The sequence below is a fragment of the Triticum dicoccoides genome, chromosome 6B, assembly GCF_002162155.2.
Source record: "Triticum dicoccoides isolate Atlit2015 ecotype Zavitan chromosome 6B, WEW_v2.0, whole genome shotgun sequence".
Lineage (NCBI taxonomy): Eukaryota > Viridiplantae > Streptophyta > Magnoliopsida > Poales > Poaceae > Triticum > Triticum dicoccoides.
The window spans coordinates 194788700-194809829 of record NC_041391.1 but is presented as its reverse complement, the minus strand read 5'-3'; positions in this window follow the sequence as shown (position 1 = coordinate 194809829).

The following is a 21130-nucleotide window of genomic DNA, read 5'->3' as shown; positions in this document are numbered from 1 at the left end:
GATGCCACGTGTCGGTCACCCTTGACGAAAGCACTTCTGTGACGCGCGATTTATCATCATGGAAGTGGACACTTCCGTGATGATAATTTTGGTAATGTCATGGAACACTTCTACAACAGCACAGGTATGACTATCTTGATTCTGTCATAAAATCGTCATGGATGTACATGCATGACAAAAAACGCGACCTACTGTGACAAACATGTATCATCACGAAAGTGTATTTTTTTGTAGTGACGCATGTGGTTGTCCCACCATTGAGCAGCAGGTCCCTTCAGGAAGAAGGAAGCAAAGGTGACATAGCTTGCAAGGGCCACATCAGCAGACTCCATCTCATAGGTGATGTCACGAAGCTAGTCATCAGCATCCAGAGTCTGAGTTGAGCTGCAATAGATGGTTGGGCTGAGGCGCATGAAATCCTGCAGAGTTACCGGGGTTGGCTGCTGGTTCATATTGGGGCGAGGAAACTGAGCCAGCATATTCTCCATGAACTGGTGGTTCAACTTGAACTATTGGATCATGCCAGCCATGTACTCAGGCGGTGGTGGGGCATCGCCACCACGACCACAACCATCTGGTCTAACCATCCTGCTAATATATAACAGGTGTAGTTCAGCATTGAGAAATTTGCAAAGACGAGAATCATTCATGATGAAACATGCATAATGAAAGGAGCACAATAGATACTACATAGTAGTCGGCATAACTTCCAAAATGGGTCAGACATAGAGTTCAATACACAGAGTTTAGTATATAGACTATGTCATCATAGGCGGCACGCAGGCTCGCGGCGATTGCATCTAATACTAATAAGCAAGACTACATCAGTCCTAGGAGGAACTGTGGAGGAAGGAGTAGCCTGACAGCTGGTAGTGACGCAACGGAAAGTCCTCCAGGTCAGCAACCTGGGGTCCGCGGATACTCTAGTGTAGAACCCGACGCTCAGGTGGCAGAAGAGGACCAAGTGCGGGAGCGTAGCCGCCCACATCTGGCCAACCAACACAGTGGGGCATCACGGTCCTGGCTGGGTAGATCGCAGAAAGCGGCAATTCTCCAGATTGGACAAAGGGGTGCACCATCGTCAAAGCACTGTAAAGGTGCTGACGGGTGGTGTACAATTCGTTGTGAAGATCTTGGTTAGCTCGATCCAGCCCATCAGCATGCAGAACCAGGTTCTGATGGTGGAAGGGCTCTCAGGTGATGGTGGAGTAGACAGCAATGTAGTAACCCTCCGCACCAATGTTGGATGTGATAGCAATGTGCCTGAAAGGGGTAGTGTCCAACTCCCGATACTCTCCATGAAGGTGTGTCAGAGCAGCATAAGCAGCATCGTGGACTGCCATATCGATGGTCACCCCAACACCATGAGCGGTGTGCAGCACAGTAGTGGAGTCATACTCCCGAGACTAGAGGTGGACGATGGCACGGTACTGCTCCTGGTTAAAGTCCTGGTACTGCTCGTACACGGTGTACTCAGGGTGCCAGCGATAACCCAGATAGGTCATCATCTCAGCTAGCACAGCAGGTGATGCTGAGACACCAATGGCTGCCATGTGGCGCATGACCTGCCTCATGGGTTCCATCTGTAAACAAAGATGTTTCAATGGAGTCAAATGACAGTGTGGATATTATTCAAAATACTATTCTAAGAAATAACTATGGCTTATCCAACTTTGGGGTGAATGTGGTCACGGATCCTAATGTTAGAGTTAGTAAATTCATTTAACCTGAGTAGAAGAGAGTTTAGAGTCCCGGAGTAAGGATCGAGGAGTAAAAGATCCTAATACCACCTAATGGTGATGTGGGTCCGTAAGACACACATACATGTTCGTAAAAGTTTTGTAGTGACTAGACTCGACTTCGGGCAATGAGTGTGGAAGTGGGATTCCTACAGGCAGTCGACTCTGATACCAACTTGTGATGCACCCGATTCAATCATACACTGATCATGCATGCAAACGTGTACGATCAAGATCAGAGACTCATGGGAAGATATCACAACACAACTCTAAAAGTAAAATAAGTCATACAAGCATCATATTACAAGCCATGGGCCTCAAGGGCTCGAACATAAACGAGTCAGCGGAAGCAACAATATCTGAGTACATACATAAGTTAAAAAAGTTGCCATAAGATGGCTATCACAAACTAGGATACAGATCGAAAGATGCGCAGGCCTCCTTCCTGGGATCCTCCTAAACTACTCCTGGTCGTCGGCGGCCTGAATGTTGTAGTAGGCACCCTCGATGCAGTAGGGGTCATCATCGACAGTGGCGCCTGGCTCCCCGGCTCCATCATCTGGTTGCGGCGTCCGAGAAGAAGAGAAAATAGGGGAAAAGAGGGAGCAAAGCAACCATGAGTACTCATCCAAAGTACTCGCAAGCAAGGATCTACACTACATATGCATGGGAATCTGTCTAAAGGGGCAATATCGGTGGACTGAACTGCAGAATGCGAAAATAAGAGGGGGATAGCTAGTCCTATCAAAGACTACGCTTCTGGCAGCCTCCATCTTGCAGCATGTAGAAGAGAGTAGATGGTAAGTTCACCAAGTATCATCGCATAGCATAATCCTACTCGACGATCCACCCCTCATCGCCCTGTGGGAATGCGATCACCGGGATGTCTCTAGAACTTGTTTGGGTGTGTTTTATTAAGTATCCAATTTTAGTTGTCATAAGGTTGAGGTACAACTCGGGGTCATCCTTTTACCGAGGGACACGGCTATTCGAATAGATAAAATTCCCTGCAGGGGCGCACCACATTTACCTACACGCTCGATCCCTCTGGCCAGACACACTTTCCTAGGTTATGCCCGGCCTCGGAAGATCAACACGTCGCAGCCCTACCTAGGCACAACAGAGAGGTCAACACGCCGGTCTAATTCCTAAGCGTGCAGGGGTTTGGGCCCATCGCCCATTGCACACCTGCACGTTGCGAATGCGGCCGGTGAGCAGACCTTGCAACCTCCATTACAAAGGAAGTTGCATTATGCGGTCCAACCCGGTGTGTGCCCCTCAGTCGCTGATGTGAAGAAGGCTTCGGCTGATACGACGGTGTCGAGTGCCCATAATTGTTCCCGCATAGTTGGTTAGTGTGTATAGGCCAGTGGCCAGACTCAGATCAAATACCAAGATCTCGTTAAACGTGTTATTTTGAAGTAACCGCGGGTGGCGACCAGGGCCGGGCCCACCTATCTCCTAGGTGGTCACAACCTGCCCTGTCGCTCCACCACAAAGTAGCACTCGGGGGCCGTCGGGAACCCATGTCCACCACTACCTGGATGGAACCACCTGTCCTTTCAGCCCCCATATCTGAATCACTTGTGGGTACTCTACGAGCTTACCCGACTTTAGTCACCATCTGTATAGTATGAATGTATATATATATATATATATATATATATATATATATACATGTGATCACCTCCCGAGTGATCACGGCCCGATAGTATAGCATGGCAGACAGACAAGAATGTAGGGCCACTGATGATAAACTAGCATCCTATACTAAGCATTTAGGATTGCAGGTAAAGGTAACAACAGTAGGAGGAAAGACATGCTATGCAGCAGAATATGATTAATCGAAAGCAATAACATGCTACACTACTCTAATGCAAGCAGTAGAGAGAAGGAATAGGAGATATCGGGTGATCAAGGGGGGCTTGCCTAGTTGCTCTAGCAAGAAGGAGGGGTCGTCAAAATAGTGGTCGTCCGGGGAAGCAGCGACGTCCGTCTCGTAGTCTACAGAGAGAAGAGGCGGAAGAAACAATAAATATAATGAAACATAAGCATGACGATGCATGACATGACAATGAGTGGTGCTAGGTGTGCCCTAGCGCGGTAGTAGGTGATACCGGGGAAAACATCTGGTAAAGTATTCCCGGGGTTTCGCATTTTTGGACAGATGAACCGGAGTCGAAATGTTGCATGTTTGCTATGCTAGGGACGTTTGGCTAACAAAGTGTACCATGTATTCAAATTCGTCTCGTCGTTCTGAGCAACTTTCATGTACAAAGTATATTCATCCGAACTACGTATTATTTTATATTAATTTTCAAAGTTTTAATCAATTTCTAAATTATAATTATCAAATTAATTCGAAAATGGCATTACTGCACCAGCATGACGTCAGCATGACATCAGCAGTCAACAGAGGTGCTGACTGGGTCAAACTGACATGTGGGGTCTGCATGTCATTGATTGATTAACTAACTAAAAGTTAATTTGGTTAATTAGTCACAATTATTTAAGTTAATTAATTTAGTTAATTAATTAAATTTTTATTTATATTTTTATTTATTTTATTTTTTAAAATCCTTTTCTTTATGAAAACGTTCAGGAGTGTGGGCCCCGACTGTTTGTGGCCCATAGGTCGTATTGGGTCGGGCGCACCGGGCATCGGGCATTGCACGATCGGCGGAGGCGTGCAGGGCTGGCCCCTCACGCGGCCAGTGGACACGTGGCCAGGGTTCAAGCGGCGCAGCGAGGTCAGCCAGGGCGGGACCGATGGCAGGGGGGCGGCGGCGAGCAGCGATGGAGGCAGGTGATGACCCACAAGTGTAGGGGATCTATCATAGTCCTTTCGATAAGTAAGAGTGTCGAACCCAACAAGGAGTAGAAAGAAATGATAAGCAGTTTTCAGTAAGGTTTTCTCTGCAAGCACTGAAATTGTAGGTAATAGATAGTTTTGTGATAAGATAAATAGTAATGAGCAACAAGTAAATAAAGTAAATAAAGTGCAGCAAGGTGGTCCAATCCTTTATGTAGCAAAGGATAAGCCTAGACAATTTCTAATAATAATGAAGGAGCTCCCGAGGACACATTGGGAATTATCGTCAAGCTAGTTTTCATCACATTCATATGATTCGCGTTCGGTACTTTGATAATTTGATATGTGGGTGGACCGGAACTTGGGTACTGCCCTAACTTGGACAAGCATCCCACTTATGATTAACCCCTATTTCAAGCATCCGCAACTACAAAAGAAGTATTAAGGTAAACCTAACCATAGCATTAGACATATGGATCCATAACAGCCCCTAACGAAGCAACGCATAAACTAGGGTTTAAGCTTTTGTCACTCTAGCAACCCATCATCTACTTATTACTTCCCCATGCCTTCCTCTAGGCCCAAATAATGGTGAAGTGTCATGTAGTTGACGTTCGCATAACACCACTAGAGGAAAAAAACAACATACATCTCATCAAAATATCGAACGAATACCAAATTCACATGACTACTAATAGCAAGACTTCACCCATGTCCTCGGGAACAAACGTAACTACTCACAAAGCATATTCATGTTCATAATCAGAGGAGTGATAATATGCATAAAGGATCTGAACATATGATCTTCCACCAAGTAAACCAATTAGCATCAACTACAAGGAGTAATCAACACTACTAGCAGCCCGCAGGTACCAATTTGTGGTTTTGATACAAGATTGGATACAAGAGATGAACTAGGGTTTTGAGAGGAGATGGTGCTGGTGAAGATGTTGATGGAGATTGACCCCCTCCCGATGAGAGGATCGTTGATGATGACGTTGGTGATGATTTCCCCCTCCCGGAGGGAAGTGTCCCCGGCAGAACAGATCCGCCAGAGCCCTAGATTGATTCCGCCAAGGTTCCGCCTCGTGGCGGTGGAGTTTCGTCCCGTAAGCTTTCTCATGGGTTTTTCTAGGGTAAAAGTGATGATATAGCAGAAGATGGACGCTGGAGGCCCACCAGGGGGGGCAGGAGATAGGGGGCGCGCTCCCCTGTCTCCTGGACAGGGTGTGGGCCCCCTGGCCTATTTCTTTCACTCAGAAATTCTTATTAATTCCAAAAGGTTGTTTCGTGGAGTTTCAGGACTTTTGGAGCTGTGTAGAATATGTTTCCAATGTTTGCTCCTTTTCCAGCCAGAATTCCAGCTGCCGGCATTCCCCCTCTTCATGGTAAACCTTGTAAAATAAGAGAGAATAGCCATAAGTATTGAGATATAATGTGTAGTAACAGCCCATAATGCAATAAATATTGATATAAAAGCATGATACAAAATGGACGTATCAACTCCCCCAAGCTTAGACCTCGCTTGTCCTCAAGCGGAAGCCGAAATTGAAAAATATGTCCACATGTTTAGAGATAGAGGTGTCTATAAAAATAAAATACGGACATGAGGGCATCATGATCATTCTAATAACAGCAACATATTATAGATTCTGTCATATGATTTCCCATGCTCAAGTAACAAGCAATTCACAATGTCAAGTATGGTTCAAAAATTTCATTGGGAACTAACAAACTATAATCTCAGTCATTGAAGCAATTGCAATTTATCGTAACATCAGAAAGAGTCAATAAAAGAGCTTTTCAGCAAGCTCACATACTCAACTATCTCGTAGTCTTCTACAATTTCCAACACTCACGCAATACTTGTGGTTATAGAGTTTCAGCCGGACACTGAGAAAGATAGGGACTTATTGTGTTGCCTCCCAATGTATTCACCTTTAGGTGATGTCAACAATAATAGCCCATGCTAACTTACATCCAATTGGATATATATATCATGATCTTTCAAACACGAGGAGCTTGCCAAAGGATAAAATGAAAAAGGGAAAGGTGAGGATCACCTTGACTCAAGCATAAAGTAAAAACATAAAGTAAAAGATAGGCCCTTCGCAGAGGGAAGCAGAGGTTGTCATGCGGGTTTAGGGTTGATGCATAAAATCTTAATGCAAAAGAATGTCACTTTATATTGCCCCTTGTATGTGGACCTTTATTATGCAGTCCGTCGCTTTTATTACTTCCACAACAAGTTGATACAAAGCTTATTTTCTCTGCACTAATAAGTCATACATAATTAGAGAGCAATTTTTATTGCTTGCACCGATGACAACTTACTTGAAGGATCTTACTCAATCCATAGGTAGGTATGGTGGACTCTCATGGCAAAACTGGGTTTAAGGGTAATTGGAAGCACAAGTAGTATCTCTACTTGGTGTAAGGAATTTGGCTAGCATGAGGGGGAAAGGCAAGCTCAACATGTTTGGAAGGTCAATGACAATATACTTTAACTGAGATGTCGGAAAACATAAACCATTACGTTGTCTTCCTTGTCCAACATCAACTCTTTTAGCATGTCATACTTAATGAGTGCTTCACAATCATAAATGATGTCCAAGATAATATATTTATATGCGAACCCCTCTTTCCTTATCACTCCCTATTAATTGCAACGATGACCAAGGCTACGTTTATCAACTCCCAACAATTTAATGCCTCATACTTTCTATGTGTGAAGTTATCACTATCCATAAGATCAATATGAACTCTTTCATTCTTTCTACTTTCTCAAGATCATAGCACATAGCAAAGCCCTTGACTCAACACTAATCTTTATTATAAATAGCTAACAGACTCGATTACATAAAGAGATCACAAAGCAAAACTCAAACTACTTGATATCAAAACTTCTAGATCAAGATACTACTAAAAGGATCGAACTAAATAAAGCGGTAAAGATAGGAGTGTGATGATGATACGATACCGGGGCACCTCCCCCAAGCTTGGCAATTGCCACGGGGGGTGCCCATACCCAAGTGATTATTTCCTCGGGGGTGATGGAGGTGGTGATGATGATGGTGGAGTTGTTGCCTTTTTCTTCTCTAGCTTGCGTCTGAGGCTAAAATTTTCCTCCCTCGGATCCTCATTCTCGAGCTCAAGTTTCATTATCTTTTTGCATAGTGCTGCCTTCTTGTCCTGCAAAAAACATGGTGGGATAGATTGGACCTTAGGGAGGCTTGACTTCTTGAACTCCACATGCATATCACCAGGTTGAGGTAGTGGATCGTCCTCTTCATCAGAGCTTGTCTCCTCCTTCCCCTTTGGATCATAGTCTTCTTCTTCCTTCGTGGTCCAGCCATAATTTTGCACATCCCCATATATTTTTGGGTTTGCGATATAATCAGCCATGTATCTCTCCCCCTCCGAATATTGGGACGACATATTGTTCCAAATCTGCAACAGGAATAGCTCGAAACGAAAACAGAGGATATTTGCGTGATACGGTGGTCAAAACCTTCGGGAGTATATATAATGAATTTTTACCGACAAAAATACGTAACGTGCAAGAAAATGGAGTCCGGGAGGCACACGAGGTGCCCATGAGACAGGGGGCGCGCCCTACAGGGGGGTGTCGGTGTCAAAACCGACGGATCTCGGGTAGGGGGTCCCGAACTGTGCGTCTAAGGCGGATGGTAACAGGAGACAAGGGACACAATGTTTACCCAGGTTCGGGCCCTCTCTATGGAGGTAATATTCTACTTCCTGCTTGATTGATCTTGATGATATGAGTATTACAAGAGTTGATCTACCACGAGATTGTAGAGGCTAAACCCTAGAAGCTAGCCTATGGTATGATTGTTATATCTCTCTATCGACTAGCCTGGCCTCGGTTTATATAATGCACCAGAGGCCTAGGATAACAAGAGTCCTAGCCGAATACGCCGGTGGGGAGGAGTCCTTGTTTTGATCACCAAGTCTTGTGGAATCTTCCTTGTATGCGGCAGCTGACCGGACTGGCCCATGAGTATACGGCCATGGGGGTCCTCGGCCCAATCTAACAGATCGGGAGATGACATGGTGAGTACCCCCTAGTCCAGGACACCGTCAGTAGCCCCCTGAACTGGTCTTCAAGTTTAGGGACGCTCCTCGATTCTTCCGAACCGTTCTTCATCTTCAGTCATCGGTCTTGAAAACTGGTTCAACAAATCTTCTCATCTTCAATCTTGAGGATCGCCGAAATGCATTTGACGAGTTTACACGTCGGGTATCCGAGGAGCCCCTTTAAGTTTCTGGCCTTTATCAATGCCTTGTTATGTTTATGCCACACCTCGGGTTTGAAGTTGTTCCCGGGCGGCAACGTCCTCTTGCGTCCGAGCTCCAACGTCGGACTGCATTCGAGGTATCTTTTGCAGCCGAGCACCAATGCCGGACTGCTTCCCAGCTCTAACGCCAGACTATGTATCCAAGCTCCAACACCGGACTGTATCTGAGGTGTCGTAAATCACCTTGGTTCAAAGAAGGTTGAAGGAGTTTAGCCGAGCTTAATGCCGGAAATGCCCTCTATGGAGCCAACCACTAGCGCCCGAGCTTTATGCCGGACTGCTTCCGAGGTGGTGCACCACCCCGAATGTGGGCTGATTTTTGTCAATATTTTTGATTGGTGCAATTTATTCTCTACCGAGATACATAGCCAGTAGCCCTCAAGGTGGGTATCGGTCTAAAACCCGAGATGCCCATGAAGGATGACATAAGACCGATGATCCCCGTAGCTGCTCAGACTCATGTTGATTTGCAAAATCGGTCTGAGGATCAAGTCCTAGCTCGGCAGAATACTTCGGGACACGAAAAGCGGCGTGCTCAGTCCTCAAGACTCAGGTTGGGTGCGGCCGAACAACTTGAGGATCAAAATCTCCTCGGAGACTATATTACACTTAAAATTTTCTGAATTGGACAGGCAATGCAGTAGCCCCCGAGACACTGGTCGGGTGGCAACACCAGATCAAGGAATCGATGTGCCCCTTTAATATTTGTAAATAATAAGCCCGAAGCCCAGTAGCCCCCGAGCCTTAATGCAGGCACGGGTGGCCGAATTAAGGATTGATATCCATAGTAAAATCACAAATTATGTGTAATGACTCTATGTATCCAAGTACTTTACGTCATTAACGCTCAGATCCGCATTGTACAAAACTTTGTTGACCGACCATCGGCTTCCACCTCCTCGGCCAATAGCCGAGGAGTGTTTGTCCTACTTTATAAAGCCTTTATGAGGGCAAAGATTTACAACAAACAAGGCAATCTGGCCATACGGTTTTATAAACAAAGGTACGTAGAGAGATATGTTATATTACTGTTTAACAAAAGAAATGTCTTCCAAAGAAAATAGCCCCGCTATCGGTTCCTTTCTTTGGGTTGTCATGCTAAGCATGATCGTGAAACCTCAGCTCCAATGTAAGAGCAAAATATCGAGGACTTAGTTTGCGAGGCCAGTTAATAGCCCCCGGTAGTGTTCGGCGACAGTCGAGGTCAAGCCGTAAACACTTAGGGCATTGTTATGAATGGCCCGTCGTTTAACACCGTCATCGGATCGCTGACCAGTTTACGCTTATTGTGACAGTCAGTCTTCGGCTTTCTCCACTGAGGTGCTTAACCATGTGAGCTGGAAGCACAATCGCGGTGGTTCTCCCTTTGCACACCTACCCGAACAAAGCGGGACGTAGGAGGCAAGCGCAGGAACCGGGCAACCCAACTATTGACCGAAGACACAATTCAAAACCGATGCATATATAGCAATATCCAAGAATGTTTTTGCCGAATCTCTAAAGGTGTCCGGCGTTGCACTGCGAGACTTGTGCTGAAAACACACAAATAGTTTAAAAAGTGCCATAAGCTTGGAAAACCAAAAAACGTCAGTAAAAACTTGACTTCCAAACAAGATCAAGTGTTCGGTGACAATCCGAAAATTGGCCTTAGCAAAACAAGTGCTTTTGTCGTGTTTTAACATGATACATCCTATCTCAAGACTTCAAGCGGGTCAGCCTACGGCTTCAACCTCCTATCTCGAGGGCGGAGTACTTCTCATTAGGCCAGTTTAGCAAACTTAACTCTAGCGGCTTTGAGAGAGATATTAGGCTCCCCGGCTAGTGACCACACGCTCGTGTCGAAAAAAGGAGTGATAGACAATAATAAAAAAAACTTTGCAACGACTAAGAAGAAGAACACTTACCATAAAACGGCTCATATAAATTTAAGAGCCCCCAAGTGACTTGGGTAAAAGAATGATTGCATGTACCAAAGTACTTATATCATATCTATGTTCAACCGAACTTTAAACGCGTCTTAACCGACCGTCGGCTTCTCCCTCTTCGGTCAAGGACTGAAAAGTGTTATGTACTCCATCTGTCGAGAATATCGATGGTGTTTCCAATAACCAGGCAATCAGGCCATAAGGCTGTAACAGACAAAGCGCGCTCAGGGAACTTATGCTATATTACTGTGAAGTGTAAGAAGCATCTTCGAAGAAAATAGTACCCCCACCGATACCTTTCTTCGGTGCTCATTGTTATTATGAGACTTGTGCAATAGATTTTTTGTACTCATGAGTTCTGTTGTGTGCCGACCATCATTGAAAACTATAAGAGCGCTAGCTTTCGGCTTCACCTAGTCTGAGGTCCGGCTCAGATAACCCGATCGTGACAATCGCAGAGGTGCTCCCTTTACTCCCTAGCCGAACAATCAGGAACGTAGGGGTAAACACAGGAGCGAGGCAACCCAGCTTGCAAATCGCTTAAGTCAATATGGTGCATATTGTGGCGTAATACACGGACAAGGAACGAAGCCGTACAAGTATAATCATATGCAAGAGGAAAAGCTTCATGAAGGAAGCCCCCAAATGAATTGGGTATTTGAATTTATGCGTCACAAATAAAGTTTGGACAAGAAATTTTTTTACAAGCAACATTTTTCCAAAAAAGTATGATGCTTGGTCGAACCGAACACAAGTTAGAAATTAAAGCTTTGAGCATGAAGGCGACTTAGATGGTTAATGTTTTCGGTATTGATGACGCGGTCTGAGCTTGATACGGGACAAGGTTCCATCCCCCAAGCCGGTCCCGAGGTGGCGGAGCGGAGAGCTCGACACGCCGAAGTGGTGACATAGCATGGTCAATGCAGACCGGCAGAGTGACGCCGAAGTCCCCGGATCATTTTCATGTGCACAAAAAATGGTGCAAACTGGAGATAATAGTAATAATGATAATTAAAAAATCGTTGCATAATAAATAATTTATGCAAAGTGAGTAATAAAAGAAATATGGCCCGGCGCCGAAGTCAATGTCGATGCAGGGCGTCAGCATGATGCGGTAAAGGCGTGACAAAGCCTGAATTCATAGGTCGGTCCGAGCTCCGGATGCGGCGTTCCCGGACTATGTACGGAAAATGACCGAACCACCATGCGACTGTCGTTAATGCGGCCACCATTTGATAGACCTGTGTACATATGATGGACAAACTAGAGTAATAATTCCTTGGGAAAAATGAACCCAAACAAGCAAGAAATACTGGGATTAATAGCACCTGATTTATTTGTTATAGCAATCCGAAGGAAGGTGATTCCCAAAATTGGGACTCGATCCGCGCACCCATTGCCTGATGGGCGATAAAATGACGGCATGGCAATGCTGGCAAAGGTTGGCTCGCCGAGGCAAAGCCCTCGGTCCAGCTAACGTGACGGAGCTGGTCGCCTAGCGACACCGAAGTGTCCGGAGTAGGTTGATGAAGAGATGGCGAAGCCCCCGGTCCAGCCGAGATGTCGAAGTAGGTCAGCGTGATGGACACCAGCTTGAAGAAGCAATAGTGCGGCCCTACCGATGCAGGTCGTGACGTGGTCGATGCCGACTTGATGAAGCGACCGTGCGGCGATGCCGGTATGCCCGCTCCGTGTAATCCGTGGGGCGGCGATGTTGGTGATGATTTATCCTTCGCGATGCCGGACTCTTGTTCGACTTGCCGAGATGATGATTCGAAGAAGTTGAGCTCGGCTCAACAAAGTGACAACGTGCCTAGCGCAGGTCGGCAGCCGTGGAGCAATATTGCCGGACTGGTTTGACACCAGCATGATGTTGAAGATCATGTTCAAAAGATTTTAAAGTTAGTGGGATGTGTTCGGTGAACAAAACACAATACCCCATACAAAACTTCCTTCAAAAAGGATGTCCGAAATCCCGTTCGTAAAAAGGACGAACTCGGGTCAGATTTGTTTTCGCGCAGAAAACAGATCCAAAAAGTGATGCACTAATCGGAAGGTTCCCGGAGTTTGGACGGTCGGATCAAGCTGAAATTTTGAGGGGTCGTAGATATAGGAATTCCACAGTCGATCAACGGTTGGATCTTCCAAAGGAGGTCCGAGCTAGAAGCTGGACACCACGCCCTAAACTCGTCCAGATTTGACAGGGCTCCGGTATATCGTAGATTGTCGGAGATTCCTCCATCGGAACTCGATGAAATTTAGCGTGGCTGTTGTAGACATAATTCCAAACTATTCCACCGAAGCAATCGTCAAACCGACGCTCGAGGAAGCGGTGACGGCGGATACAAGTTTGCTGTCCAGAAAAACAGCACGGTTGCCCAAGGGCAATGTTGACCTTGAGCCCCCGGGCTCCTTGGATGATTCCTCCATAATCTTGATAGAGATCGGAGCTAATGTTGATGAAGGCCCTCATCCGAACATGACGATCGGAGGTAGGGCGCAGTCCTTAGTCGAACCAAGGTGACCAGTCGAGCTGGTGACGAAGATGCCGAAGTCGCAGTTGATCTGCAGGCGAGCCATCGACCTTTTGCCGAACACATAGCGGAACTCTCAATGAAAGCACCAATGTAGGTGTCAAAACCGGCGGATCTTGGGTAGGGGGTCCCGAACTGTGCGTCTAAGGCGGATGGTAACAGGAGACAAGGGACACGATGTTTACCCAGGTTCGGGCCCTCTCTATGGAGGTAACACCCTACTTCCTGCTTGATTGATCTTGATTATATGAGTATTACAAGAGTTGATCTACCATGAGATCGTAGAGGCTAAACCCTAGAAGCTAGCCTATGGTATGATTGTTATATCTCTCTATCGACTAGCCTGGCCTCGGTTTATATAATGCACCAGAGGCCTAGGATAACAAGAGTCCTAGCCGAATACACCGGTGGGGGAGGAGTCCTTGTCTTGATCACCAAGTCTTGCGGAATCTTCCTTGTATGCGGCAGCTGACCGGACTGGCCCATGAGTATACGGCCATGGGGGTCCTCGACCCAATCTAACAGATCGGGAGATGACGTGGTGAGTACCCCCTAGTCCAGGACACCGTCAGGGGGCGCCCTCCACTCTCGTGGGAGCCTCGTGTCCCTTTCGGACTACTTCTTTCTTCCTAAAATTCTTAAATATTCCAAAACTGATAAAAATTGTCATTGGAGTTGTTTTGGAGTCGGTTTACTTACCATACTACATACCTATGCCTTTTTGGAGTCTGGAACATTCTGGAAAGTGTCCCTTATGTATTCCTCAGGGGTTACAGTTTCAATAATATTAGTTTCAACATTGATAGGATTACCTGAAGTATAGTGTTTAATTCTTTGACCATTTACCACCCTCGGATTTGTGCCTTCGAAGTTGTTGATTTTTATGGCACCAGAACGATAGACCTCCTCGATAACATAGGGACCTTCCCATTTTGAGAGAAGTTTTCCTGAAAAAATCTTAAACGAGAGTTGAATAATAACACATAATCTCCTACGTTAAACTCACGCTTTTGTATCCTCTTATCATGCCAGCGTTTGACTTTTTCTTTGAAAAGCTTGGCATTCTTATAGGCTTGGGTTCTCCATTCATCAAGTGAGCTAATATCAAATAACCTCTTCTCACCGGCAAGCTTGAAGTCATAATTGAGCTCTTTAATAGCCCAATATGCTTTATGTTCAAGTTCAAGGGGTAAATGACACGCTTTTCCATAAACCATCTTATAATGAGACATACCCATAGGATTTTTGTATGCAGTTCTATAGGCCCATAATGCATCATCAAGTTTTTTGGACCAATTCTTTCTAGATCTATTCACAGTATTTTGCAAAATTAATTTGAGCTCTCTATTGCTCAACTCTACTTGACCACTAGACTGATAAGGAGATGCTATTCTATGATTGACATCATACTTAGCAAGCATCTTACGGAAAGCACCATGGATGAAATGTGAACCACCATCAGTCATAAGAGATCTAGGGGCTCCAAACCTCGGAAAAATAACTTCTTTAAGCATTTTAATAGAAGTGTTATGATCAGCACTACTAGTTGGAATAGCTTCTACCCACTTAGTAACATAATCAACAACAACTAAAATATGTGTATAACCATTAGAGGCAGGAAAAGGTCCCATATAATCGAAGCCCCAAACATTAAAGGGTTCAATAACAAGAGAATAATTCATAGGCATTTCTTGGCGTCTACTAATGTTACCTATTCTTTGACATTCATCACAAGATAAGACAAATTTACGAGCATCTTTGAAGAGAGTAGGCCAATAAAAACCAGATTGTAGTACCTTGTGTGCAGTTCTATCTCCATCGTGGTATCCTCCATAAGATTCAGAGTGACACTTATGTAGAATCTGTTCCTGTTCATGCTCAGGCACACAACGTCTAATAACACCATCTACTCCTTCTTTATAAAGGTGTGGATCATCCTAGAAGTAATGTCTTAAATCATAAAAGAACTTTTTCTTTTGCTGGTATGTGAAACTAGGCGGTAAATATTTAGCAACAATGTAATTAGCATAATCAGCATACCAAGGAGCAGTACGAGAAACATTGACGACCGCTAATTGTTCATCAGGAAAGCTATCATTAATAGGAAGTGGGTCATCAAGAACATTCTCTAACCTAGACAAGTTATCTGCAATGGGGTTCTCAGCTCCTTTTCTATCAATAATATGCAAGTCAAATTCTTGGAGCAAGAGAACCCATCTAATGAGTCTAGGCTTAGTATCTTTCTTTTCCATAAGATATTTAATAGCAGCATGACCAGTGTGAATAGTAATTTTGTAATCAACAATATAAGGTCTGAACTTATCACATGCAAACACAACTGCTAAGAACTCTTTTTCAGTAGTAGCATAATTTCTCTGGGCAGTATCAAGAGTCTTACTAGCATACTGGATAACATTCAATTTCTTATCAACTCTTTGCCCTAAAACAGCACCTACAACATAATCACTAGCATCGCACATAATTTCAAAAGGTAAATTCCAATCAGGTGGCTGAATAATAGGTGCAGTGATCAAAGCTTTCTTAAGCACTTCAAACGCTTCTACACAATCATCATCAAAGACAAAAGGAATATCTTTTTGCAATAAATTAGTCAGAGGCCTAAAGATTTTAGAAAAGTCCTTAATGAACCTCCTATAAAAACCGGCATGACCAAGGTAACTTCTTATACCTTTTATGTCCTTGGGACATGGCATCTTTTTAATAGCATCAACTTTGACTTTATCAACTTCAATACCTCTGTCGGAGATCTTGTGCCCCAAGACAATGCCTTCATTAACCATAAAGTGACACTTTTCCCAATTCAGGACGAGACTAGTGTCTTCGCATCTCTGCAAAACTCGACAAGGTTGCTCAAACAATCATCAAAAGAGGATCCATAGACGGAGAAATCATCCATGAATACCTCACAAATCTTTTCACAAAAATCATAGAATATAGCCATCATGCATCTTTGAAAGGTAGCAGGTGCATTACATAAACCAAAACGCATACGTCTATAAGCAAAAGTACCAAAAGGGAAAGTAAAAGTAGTTTTAGATTGATCCTTCACTGACACAGGTATCTGAGAGAAACCAGAATAACCATCTAGAAAGCAAAAATGTGTGTGTTTGGATAGCCTTTCTAGCATTTGATCAATAAAAGGTAAAGGGTAATGATCTTTCTTGGTAGCTTTATTTAACTTATGGAAATCAATTACCATCCTATAACCTGTAATAATTCTTTGTAGGATCAATTCATCTTTATCATTAGGAACGACGGTAATACCTCCCTTTTTAGGGACACAATGGACAGGGCTTACCCATTCACTATCAGCAACGGGATAAATAATACCTGCCTCAAGGAGCTTTAGTATCTCCTTTCTTACCACTTCCTTCATCTTGGGATTTAATCGTCTTTGAGGATCTCTAACTGGTTTGGCATCTTTCTCCACTGAAATCTTGTGTTGACATAATGTGGGACTAATGCCCTTAAGATCATCCAGAGTATATCCAATAGCTGCTTGGTGCTTCTTCAGAGTTTTCAATAATCTTTCTCCTTCTTTCTCTGAAAGGTTAGCACTAATAATAACATGATATATTTCTTTTCCATCAAGATAAGCATACTTAAGATTATCAGGTAAAGGTTTGAGTTCAAACATGGGATCACCCTTGGGTGGAGGGGGATCCCCAAGAATTTCAACGGGAAGGTTATGTTTCAGCATAGGTTCCTCTTTAAGGAACACTTCATCTATTTCTTCCCTTTCCTTCATAAACATATCATTTTCATGGTCTAGCAAATATTTTTCTAACGGATCAGTTGGAGGAACAGCAATGGAAGCAAGACCAATAATCTCATCCTTGCTAGGTGGTTCCCTTTCACGAGGTTGTCTACTAAACTTAGCGAAATTAAACTCATGAGACATACCATCTATGCCAACAGTGACAATATTCTTTTCACAATTAATCTTATCAGTAGCAGTATTCAAGAAGGGTCTACCAAAAATAATGGGACAAAAATCATCTTGTGGGGAACCAAGAACAAGGAAATCAGCAGGGTATTTAACCTTTCCACACAAAACTTCAACATCTCTAACAATCCCAATAGGTTTAATGGTATCCCTATTAGCAAGCTTAATAGTAACATCAATGTCTTCTAATTCAACGGGTGCAATGTCATGCATAATTTCTTTATAAAGATCATAAGATTGCACTAGCACTAGCACCCATATCACATAAGCCATGATAACAATGATCTCCTATTTTAACAGAAATAACAGGCATGCCTACGACAGGTCTGCGTGTCTTAGTATCAGGTCTAGCAATATTAGCAGTCTCGCCCAAGAAAGAAATAACATGCCCATCTAAGTCCCCATCCAAGAGATCTTTACCCATAGCAATACTAGGTTCAACATTAATTTGCTCAGGAGGCGTATAAGTCCTAGTATTACTCTTACGAAAAACAGTCGATGCTTTAGCATGATCCTTTATCCTAACAGGAAAAGGAGGTTTTTCAACATAAGTAGTAGGAACAATAGGATCACTATAGGTAATAGTCTTGTCTTCGACTATAATAGGTGCAACTACTTTCACTTTAATAGGAGGATTATATTTAAACCACTTCTCTTTAGGGAGATCAACATGAGTAGCAAAAGATTCACAAAAAGTAGCTACTATCTTAGAGTCAAGTCCATACTTAGCGCTAAATCCACAAAAAGCGGTATCCATAAAAGATTTAACACAGCCGAACTTAGGTGTCATACCTGACTCCTTACCATTGTCGGAACCCCAATCTTCAGAGTTGCATTTAATTATTCCAATAAGTCCCATTTGAAATCAATAGTCTTCAGCATATAAGAACCAGCACAGGAAGTATCGAGCAAGTCGCGATTATCAAGAGAAAGCCGAGCATAAAAATTCTGAATAATCATTTCCCGAGAGAGCTCATGATTGGGGCATGAATATAACATTGACTTAAGCCTCCCCCAAGCTTGAGTGATGCTTTCTCCTTTGCGAGGCCAGAAATTATATATGTAATTACGATCACGATGAACAAGATGCATAGGATAGAACTTCTGGTGAAATTCCAACTTCAATCGCCTATAATTCCAAGATCTCGTATTATCACATAGCCTATACCATGTCAATGCATCTCCCTTCAAAGATAAAGGGAAGACCTTCCTTTTGACAGCATCATCGGGAATACCTGCAAGCTTAAATAATCCACAAACTTCATCCACAAAGATAAGGTGTAAATCGGGATGCAATGTTCCATCTCCTGCAAATGGATTAGCTAGCAGTTTCTCTATCATACCCGAAGGAATCTCAAAGTAAATATTTTCATGAAGTTCAGTAGGTTGAGGAGCAACTCTTTGCTCTTCTGGTTGGGGTGAAGATACCCCAAACAAGCCCCTCAAAGGATTAGTTTACATAGTGACAAGTAACAGAAATATTCAGCACACTATATAAATGTTTCCTTACCAAGTTCCACTCACCAAAAGTGCTACACTCCCCGGAAACGGCGCCAAAAAAGAGTCTAGATGACCCAGAAGTGTAGGGGATCTATCGTAGTCCTTTCGATAAGTAAGTGTGTCTAACCCAATGAGGAGCAGAAGGAAATGATAAGCGGTTTTCAGTAAGGTTTTCTCTGCAAGCACTGAAATTGTAGGTAATAGATAGTTTTGTGATAAGATAAATAGTAACGAGCAACGAGTAAATAAAGTAAATAAAGTGCAGCAAGGTGGCCCAATCATTTATATAGCAAAGGATAATCCTGGACAATTTCTAATAATAATGAAGGAGCTCCCGAGGACACATTGGGAATTATCGTCAAGCTAGTTTTCATCACGTTCATATGATTCGCGTTTGGTACTTTGATAATTTGATATATGGGTGGACCGGAACTTGGGTACTGCCCTAACTTGGACAAGCATCCCACTTATGATTAACCCCTATTGCAAGCATCCGCAACTACAAAAGAAGTATTAAGGTGAACCTAACCACGGCATTAGACATATGGATCCATAACAGCCCCTAGCGAAGCAACGCATAAACTAGGGTTTAAGCTTATGTCACTCTAGCAACCCATCATCTACTTATTACTTCCACATGCCTTCCTCTAGGCCCAAATAATGGTGAAGTGTCATGTAGTCGACGTTCACATAACACCACTAGAGGAAAAGACAACATACATCTCATCAAAATATCGAACGAATACCAAATTCACATGACTACTAATGGCAAGACTTCACCCATGTCCTCAGAAACAAACATAACTACTCACAAAGCATATTCATGTTCATAATCAGAGGAGTAATAATATGCATAAAGGATCTGAACATATGATCTTCCACCAAGTAAACCAATTAGCATCAACTACAAGGAGTAATCAACACTACTAGCAACCCACAGGTACCAATTTTTGGTTTCGATACAAGATTGGATACAAGAGATGAACTAGGGTTTTGAGAGGAGATGGTGCTGGTGAAGATGTTGATGGAGATTGACCCCCTCCCGATGACAGGATCGTTGATGATGACGTTGGTGATGATTTCCCCCTCCCAGAGGGAAGTGTCCCCGGCAAAACAGCTCCGCCAGAGCCCTAGATTGATTCCGCCAAGGTTCCGCCTCGTGGCGATGGAGTTTCGTCCCGTAAGCTTGCCCACGATTTTTTCCCGGGTAAAAGTGATGATATAGCAGAAGATGGACGCCAGAGGCCCACCAGGGGGCCCAGGAGATAGGGGCGCGCCCTATAGGGGGGCGTCCCCTGTCTCCTGGACAGGGTGTGGGCCTCCTGGCCTATTTCTTTCGCTCAGAAATTCTTATTAATTCCAAAAAGTTGTTTCGTGGAGTTTCAGGACTTTTGGAGCTGTGCAGAATAGGTTTCCAACGTTTGCTCCTTTTCCAGCCAGAATTCCAGCTGCTGACATTCCCCCTCTTCATGGTAAACCTTGTAAATTAAGAGAGAATGATGCAAAATATTGATATAAAAGCATTGAGATATAATGTGTAGTAACAGCCCATAATGCAATAAATATTGATATAAAAGCATGATGCAAAATGGACGTATCAGCAGGGTTGTGGCTGGGTGAGCGTAGGCGGGCGGCGAGGCAAGCAGAGGCGGCAGGAATTGCGGGTGCGCGTGCGCATGGTGGTTGCGGTGGCCGCAGCGACAGCGGGGGCTCGCACTGAGGCCGATGGGGAGGCTCGGTGCCCAGGGCGCAGTAGCAGCAGTGCAGCGATGGAGCAGGGGAGGCGGGCCAAGCAGGGCCAAGCAGAGCAGCGGGTGCGGGCTTGGTCGCGGCCGGAGGTGAAGCAGAGCGGGGGAAGCAGGGTCGGGCCGGCGCGAGCGGGCGTGGCCATGGTTAGCGCTGGGAGGCTTGGTGGCTGCGATGGAGAGGCGATGCACGGGCGTGCATGAGGCTACATGAGCGCGTGCACGGACACGGGGCGGCAACAGCGATTGCAGGCAGCTCATGCAGCAAGGGGAGGTGGGCATGCGACGCGTGAGGGGTGGAGGCGAAGCGGGCGGCTGCGGGTGTGCGCCCCGGGAGGGCGGTGAGCGCGAGCAGGGCAGAGCAATGGTGGTTCAGTGGCGCGGACGAGTGCACGGGCGAGGTGATGCACGCGAAAGAGAGAGAAGGAGAGGGGGAGCTCACGGGGGAGCCATAGGGGACTGGGCAGTGGGGCGTGGCGAGGACGACGGGGACAATGTCGACGACGGAGAGGAGGAGATCCGGTGAGGAGGACTCAAGGAGGGGGTCGGCAACGCGGCTCCGGGCGGCGGGGATCGGCAACAGGGCGCA